Genomic DNA, 8,688 nt, shown 5'->3' with positions numbered 1-8,688 from the left:
AATTATCCTGAACATAGTCAAAAAGTCTTTGCAAATTATGTCATAGCTCGCGTTTTAGTTCTATTGTTTAGATATGTTCCTAGAGAAAATTTAGTTGAAAGTTGATAGTAGCAATTATGCAGACTGGGTCCGTAAACTGAGGATTGTCCTCATTGCTGCGTAGAAGGCTTATGTCCTTAATGCACCGCTCGGTGTGCTGAACCTCGAACATTGTCTGTGGATGTTGCGAACATCTAACATACAAGTATTGATGACTACGTGATAGTTCAGTGATGTTAAACGGTTTAGAATTGAGGCACCGAAGACGATTTTGAAACATCGTGGAACATATGAGATGTTCCGAGGGCTGAAATTGGGATTTCAGGATCATGCCAACGTCAAGAGGTATGAGACCTCCGACGAGTTTCTTAGCCTACAAACTAAGGGAGAAAAGGTCAATCGTTGAGCTTGTGCTCAGATTGTCTGAATACAACAATCACTTGAATCGAGTGGGAGTTAATCTTCCAGATGAGATAGTGATGTTTCTCCAAAGTCATTGCCACCAAGCTACTAGAGCTTCGTGATGAACTATAACATATCAGGGATAGATATGATGATCCTTGAGCTATTCGCGATGTTTGACACCATGAAAGTAGAAATCAAGAAGGAGCATCAATTTTTGATGGTTAGTGAAACCACTAGTTTCAAGAAGGGCAAGGGCAAGAAGGGATACTTCATGAAACGGCAAAACAATTGCTACTCTAGTGAAGAAACCCAAGGTTGAACCCAAACCCGAGACTAAGTGCTTCTGTAATAAGGGGAACGGTCACTGGAGCAGAATTACCCTAGATACTTGGTAGATAAGAAGGCTGTCAAGGTCAACAGAAGTATATTGGATATACATTATATTAATGTGTACTTTACTAGTACTCCTAGTAGCACCATGGTAATAGATACCGGTTCAGTTGCTAAGTGTTAGTAACTCGAAATAAAAGGTTACGGAATAAACGGAGACTAGCTAAAGGCGAGGTGACGATATGTGTTGGAAGTATTTCCAAGGTTGATGTGATCAAACATCGCACGCTCCCTCTACCATCAGGATCGGTATTAAACCTAAATAATTGTTATTTAGTGTTTGCATTGAGCACACACATGATTGGTTTATGTCTATCGCAATATGGTTATTCATTTAAGGAGAATAATGGTTACTCTGTTTATTTGAATAATACCTTCAATGGTCTTGCACCTAAAATGAATGGTTTATTGAATCTCGATCGTAGTGATACACATGTTCATGCCAAAAGATCTAAGATAGTAATGATAGTACCACCTACTTGTGGCACTGTCATTTGAGTCATATTGGTATAAAATGCATGAAGAAGCTCCATGTTGATGGATCTTTGGACTCACTCGGTTTTGAAAAGTTTGATACATGCGTACCATGTCTATTGGTATGCGTGCATGAAGAAACTCCATGCAGATGGATCGTTTGGACTCACTTGATTCTAAATCACTTGAGACATGCAAATCATACCACATGGGCAACATGACTGAAAAGCCTCGTTTTCAGTAAGATGGAACAAGAGAGCAACTTGTTGGAAGTAATACATTTTGATGTGTGCTGTCCAATGAGTGCCGAGGCACGCAGTGGATATCGTTATGTTCTTACTTCACAGATGATTTGAGTAGATGCTGAGTATATTTACTTGATGAAACACAAGTCTGAATTATTGAAAGGTTCAAGTAATTTCAGAGTGAAGTTGAAGATCGTTATGACAAGAGGATACAATGTCTATGATATGATCATAGAGATGAATATCTGAGTTACGTGTTTGGTACACAATTAAGACATTGTGGAAATTGTTTCGCAACTAATACTGCCTGGAACACCATAGTGTGATGGTGTGTCCGAATATCATAGATGCACCCCATTGGATATGGGGCATACCATGATGTCTCTTATAAAATTACCACTATCGTTTATGGATTAGGCATTAGAGACAACCACATTCACTTTAATAGGGCACCACATAATTCCGTTGAGATGACACCGTATGAACTATGGTTTAGAAAAACCTATGTTGTCATTTCTTAAAAGTTTGGGGCTGCGACGCTTATGTGAAAAAGTTTTGCCTGATAAGCTCGAACCCAAAGCGGATAAATGCATCTTCATAGGACACCCAAAACAGTTGCATATACCTCCTAATTCAAATCCGGAAGCAAGAGTGATTATTTCTAGAAATGGGTCCTTTCTCGAGGAATAGTTTCTCTCGAAACAATTGAGTGGGAGGATGGTGGATACTTGATAAGGTTATTGAACCGTCACTTCAACTAGTGTGTAGCAGGGCGCAGGAAGTTGTTCCTGTGGCGCCTACACCAATTGAAGTGGAAGCTGATGAAGCTTTGGATCAAGTCACTACCAAACCTCGTAGGTCGACAAGGATGCATACTACTTCAGAGTGGTACGTAATCCTGTCTTGGAGGTCATGTTGCTAGATAACAACGAACCTACGAGCTATGGAGAAGCGATGGTGGGCCCAGATTCTGACGAATGGCTCGAGGCCATAAAATCCGAGAGGATCCATGTACGAGAACAAAGTATAGACTTTGGAAGAACTACTTGATGGTCGTAAGGCTGTTGGGTACAGATGGATTTTAAAAGGAAGACGGACAATGATGGTAAGTATCACCATTAAGAAAGCTCGACTTGTCGTTAAGATGTTTTCCGACAAGTTCAAGGAGTTGACTACGATGAGACTTTCTCACTCGTAGCGATGCTAAGAGTCTGTTGGAATTATATTAGCAGTTACTGCATTATTTATGAAATCTTGCAGATAGGATGTCAAAACATTGTTTCCTCGATGATTTTCTTGAGGAAAGGTTGTATGTGATACAACCAGAAGGTTTTGTCAATCCCGAAAGATGCTAGCAAGTATGCAAAGCTCCAGAAATCCTTCTAAGGACTGGAGTAAGCATCTCGGAGTTGGGATATACGCTTTGATGAGATGGTCAAAGATTTTGGGTTTATACAAAGTTTATGATAAACTTGTATTTCCAAAGAAGTGAGTGGGAGCACTATAGAATTTCTAATGAGTATATGTTGTTGACATATTGTTGATCAGAAATGATGTAGAATTTCTGGAAAGCGTACATGGTTATTTGAAAAGTGTTTTTCAATGGAAAACCTGGATTAAGCTACTTGAACATTGAGCATCAAGATCTATAAGGATAGATCAAAAACAATTAATAGTACTTTCAAATGAACACATACCGTGACAAGATTTTGAAGGAGTTCAAAATAGATCGGCGAAGAAGGAGTTCTTGGCTGTGTTGTAAGGTGTGAGTATTGAGTAAGACTCAAGACCTGACCATGGAAGAAGAGAGAGAAAGGATGAAGGTTGTCCCCTATGCTTTAGACGTAGGCTCCACAGTATGCTATGTCGTGTACCGCACCTGAAGTGTGCCTTGCCATGAGTTAGTCAAGGGGTACAAGTGTGATCCAGGAATGAATCACAGGACAGCGGTCAAGGTTATCCTTAGTAACTAGTGGACTAAGAAATTTTCTTGATTATCGAGGTGGTAAAAGAGTTTGTCGTAAAGAGTTACGCCGATGCAAACTTTGACACTAATCTGGATGGCTCTAAGTAGTAGACCGGATTCGTATAGTAGAGCAGTTATTTGGAATAGTTCCAAATAGCGTGTGGTAGCTGCATCTAGGAGATGACATAGAGATTTGTAAAACACACACGGATCTGAAAGGTTCAGACCCGTTGACTAATTACCTCTCTCACAAGCGACATATGATCAAACCCCATGGGTGTTGGATTCATTACAATCACATACTGATGTGAACTAGATTATTGACTCTAGTGCAAGTGGGAGACTGTTGGAAATATGCCCTAGGGGCAATAATAAAATGGTTATTATTGTATTTCCTTGTTCATGATAATTGTCTATTGTTCATGTTATAATTGTATTAACTGGAAATCGTAATACATGTGTGAATACATAGACCACAACATGTCCCTAGTGAGCCTCTAGTTGACTAGCTCGTTGATCAATAGATGGTTATGGTTCCTGACCATGGACATTAGATGTCATTGATAACGGATCACATCATTAGGAGAATGATGTGATGGACAAGACCCAATCCTAAGCATAGCACAAGATTGTGTCATTCATTTGCTAAGAGATTTTCTAATGTCAAGTATCATTTCCTTAGACCATGAGATTGTGCAACTCCCGGATACCGTAGGAATGCTTTGGGTGTACCAAACGTCACAACATAACTGGGTGGCTATAAAGGTGCACTACAGGTATCTCCGAAAGTGTCTGTTGGGTTGGCACGAATCGAGACTGGGATTTGTCACTCTGTATGACGGAGAGGTATCTCTGGGCCCACTCGGTAATGCATCATCATAATGAGCTCAATGTGACTAAGTAGTTGGTCACGGGATCATGTATTACGGAACGAGTAAAGTGACTTGCCAGTAACGACATTGAACGAGGTATTGGGATACCTACGATCGAATCTCGGGCAAGTAACACACTGATTGACAAAGGGAATTGTATACGGGATTGATTGAATCCTCGACATCGTGGTTCATCCGATGAGATCATCGTGGAACATATGGGAGCCAACATGGGTATCCAGATCCCGTTGTTGGTTATTGGCCGGAGAGTTGTCTTGGTCATGTCTGCATGATTCCCGAACCCGTAGGGTCTACACACTTAAGGTTCAATGACGCTAGGGTTATAAGGGAAGTTTGTATGTGGTTACCGAATATTGTTCGGAGTCCCGGATGAGATCCCAGACATCACGAGGAGTTCCGGAATGGTCTGGAGGTAAACATTTATATATAGGAAGTGAGGTTTTGGCTACCAGAAGTATTTCGGGCGTCACCGGTAATGTACTCGGACCACTGAAAGGGTTCCGGGGGTCCACCGGGAGGGGCCACCAGCCCCGGAGGCTTGCATGGGCCAAGAGTGGGAAGGGACCAACCCCTAAGTCGGCTAGTGCGCCTCCCACCAAGGCCCAAGGCGCAGCAAAGAGGAGAAGGGGAAACCCTAGGCGCATATGGGCCTAAGGCCCACCCTAGGGCGCGCCCCCTCTCTCCCCCTCTTGGCCGTCCCCCTCCATCCCATCTAGGGCTGCCGCCCCCCTAGGGATGGGAACCCTAGAGGAGGCACACCCTCCTCCCCTCCTCCTATATATAGTGGGGGTTTTGGGGCTGCCAAAGACACGAGTCTCTCTCTCTCTCTCGACTGCTCGGTGCAGCCCTACCTCTCCACATCCTCGTTCCTTGCAGTGCTTGGCGAAGCCCTGCTGGAAACCATGCTGCTCCACCACCACCACGCTGTCGTGCTGCTGCTATAGTTGTCTTCACCAACCTCTCCCTCCTCCTTGCTGGATCAAGGCACCGGAGACGTCACCGGGCTGCACGTGTGTTGAACGCGGAGGCGCCGTTGTTCGGTGCTTAGATCAGAATTGACCGCGATCTGAATCTCTGTGTGTACGACTCCTCCAACCACGTTCTTGTAACGCTTCTGCATCGCGATCTTCAAGGGTATGAAGATATACTCCCCTCTCTCTTGTTGCTAGAATCTCCATAGATTGATCTTGGTGATGCGTAGAAAATTTTGAATTTCTGCTACGTTCCCCAACACATAGGATACCCAAAGGAAACTGTTCGGTACAGCTTCTATCACAGATCCGAAGGCAAGATATTCATTGCTAAAAATGGATCCTTTCTAGAGAAGGAGTTTCTCTCGAAAGAAGTGAGTGGGAGGAAAGTAGAACTTGATGAGGTAATTGTACCTTTTACTGAATTGGAAAGTAGTTCATCACAGAAATCAGTTCCAGTGATTCCTACACCAATTAGTGAAGAAGCTAATGATGATGATCATGAAACTTCAGATCAAGTTACTATCGAACCTCATAGGTCATCCAGAGTACGATCCACACCAGAGTGGTACGGTAATCCTATTCTGGATGTCATGTTACTAGACCATGATGAACCTACGAACTATGAGGAAGTGATGATGAGCCCAAATTCCGCGAAATGGCTTGAGGCCATGAAATCTGAGATGGGATCCATGTATGAGAACAAAGTGTGGACTTGTCCGATGATCGGCAAGCCATAGAAAATAAATGGATCTTCAAGAAGAAGACTGACGCTGACAGTAATGTTACTGTCTACAAAGCTCGACTTGTTGCGAAAGGTTTTTGACAAGTTCAAGGAGTTGACTATGATAAGACTTTCTCACCCGTAGCGATGCTTAAGTCTGTCCGAATCATGTTAGCAATTGTCGCATTTTATGATTATGAAATTTGGCAAATGGATGTTAAAACTGCATTCCTTATTGGATTTCTTAAAGAAGAATTGTATATGATACAACCAGAAGGTTTTGTCGATCCAAAGGGTGCTAACAAAGTGTGGAAGCTCCATCGATCCATTTATGGACTGGTGCAAGCCTCTCGTAGTTGGAATATACGCTTTGATAGTGTGATCAAAGCATATGGTTTTATACAGACTTTTGGAGAAGCTTGTATTTACAAGAAAGTGAGTGGGAGCTTTGTAGCACTTCTAATATTATATGTGGACGATATATTGTTGATTGGAAACGATACTGAATTTCTGGATAGCATAAAAGGATACTTGAATAAGAATTTTTCAATGAAAGACCTCGGTGAAGCTGCTTACATATTGGGCATCAAGATCTATAGAGATAGATCAAGACACTTAATTGGACTTTCACGAAGCATATACCTTGATAAGATTTTGAAGAAGTTCAAAATGGATCAGTCAAAAAGGGTTCTTGCCTGTGTTACAAGGTGTGAAATTGAGTTAGACTCAATGCCCGACCAATGCAGAAGATAGAGATAAGATGAAAACAGTTCCCTATGCTTCAGCCATAGGCTTTATCATGTATGCAATGTTGTGTACCAGACCTGATGTGTGCCTTCCTATAAGTATAGCAGGGAGGTACCAAAGTAATCCAGGAGTGGATCACTGGGCAGCGGTCAAGAACATCCTGAAATACCTAAAAAGGACTAAGGATATGTTTCTCATTTATGGAGGTGAAAAAGAGCTTGTTGTAAATGGTTACACTGATGCAAGCTTTGACACTGATCCGGATGACTCTAAGTCACAATCCGGATACGTATTTATACTGAATGGTGGGGTTGTCAGTTGGTGCAGTTCCAAGCAGAGCGTCGTGGCGGGATCTACGTGTGAAGCGGAGTACATAGTTGATTCGGAAGCAGCAAATGAAGGAGTCTGGATGAAGGAGTTCATATCTGATCTAGGTGTAATACCTAGTGCATCGGGTCCAATGAAAATCTTTTGTGACAATACTGGAGCAATCGCTTTGGCGAAGGAATCCAGATTTCGCAAGAGAACCAAACACATCAAGAGACGCTTCAACTCCATCTGGCATCAAGTCGCGGAGGGAGACATGGAGATTTGCGAAGTACATACGGATCTGAATGTTGCAGACCCGTTGACTAAGCCTCTTCCACGAGCAAAACATGATCAGCACGAAGACTCCATGGGTGTTAGAATTATTACCATGTAATCTAGATTATTGACTCTATTGCAAGTGGAAGACTGAAGAAAATATGCCCTAGAGGCAATAATAAAGTTGTTATTTATATTTCCTTATATCATGACAAATGTTTATTATTCATGCTAGAATTGTATTAACCGGAAACTTAGTACATGTGTGAATACATAGACAAAACATATAGTCCTTAGTATGCCTCTACTTGACTAGCTCGTTAATCAAAGATGGTTATATTTTCTAACCATAGACATGTGTTGTCATTTGATGAACGGGATCACATCATTAGAGAATGATGTGATGGACATGACCCATCCGTTAGCTTAGCATAATGATCGTTAAGTTTATTGCTATTGCTTTCTTCATGACTTATACAAGTTCTTCTGACTATGAGATTATGCAACTCCCGAATACCGGAGGAACACCTTGTGTGCTATCAAATGTCACAACATAACTGGGTGATTATAAAGATGCTCTACAGGTGTCTCCGAAGGTGTTTGTTGGGTTGGCATAGATCGAGAATAGGATTTTGTTACTCCGTGTATCGGAGAGGTATCTCTGGGCCCTCTCGGTAATGCTCATCACTATAAGCCTTGCAAGCAATGTGAGTAATGAGTTAGTTGCGGGATGAAGAATTAAGGAACAAGTAAAGAGACTTGCCGGTAACGAGATTGAACTAGCTATGATGATATCGACGATCAAATCTCAGGCAAGTAACATACCGATGACAAAGGGAACAACATATGTTGTCATGCGGTTTGACCAATAAAGATCTTCATAGAATATGTAGGAGCCAATGTGAGCATCCAGGTTCCGCTAAAAAATCGGAGATATGTCTCGGTCATGTCTACATAGTTCTCAAACCCGTAGGGTCCGCACGCTTAACGTTCGATGACAATATGTGTTATGAGTTATGTGTTTTTGATGACCGAAGTTTGTTCGCTGTCCCGGATGAGATCACGGACATGACGAGGAGTCTCGAAATGATCGATACATAAAGATTGATATATTGGAAGGCTATATTCAGATATCAGAATGGTTCCGAAAAAGTTCGGGTATTTTTTGGAGTATCGGGAGGTTACCCGAACCCTCCGGGGAGTTGATGGGCCTTAGTGGGCCTTAGTGGGAAGGAGAGGCGGCGGCCAG

This window comes from Triticum dicoccoides, chromosome 3B (genome assembly GCF_002162155.2).
Source record: "Triticum dicoccoides isolate Atlit2015 ecotype Zavitan chromosome 3B, WEW_v2.0, whole genome shotgun sequence".
NCBI classification, from domain to species: Eukaryota; Viridiplantae; Streptophyta; class Magnoliopsida; order Poales; family Poaceae; genus Triticum; species Triticum dicoccoides.
Note: the sequence above shows the minus strand (reverse complement) of the source record.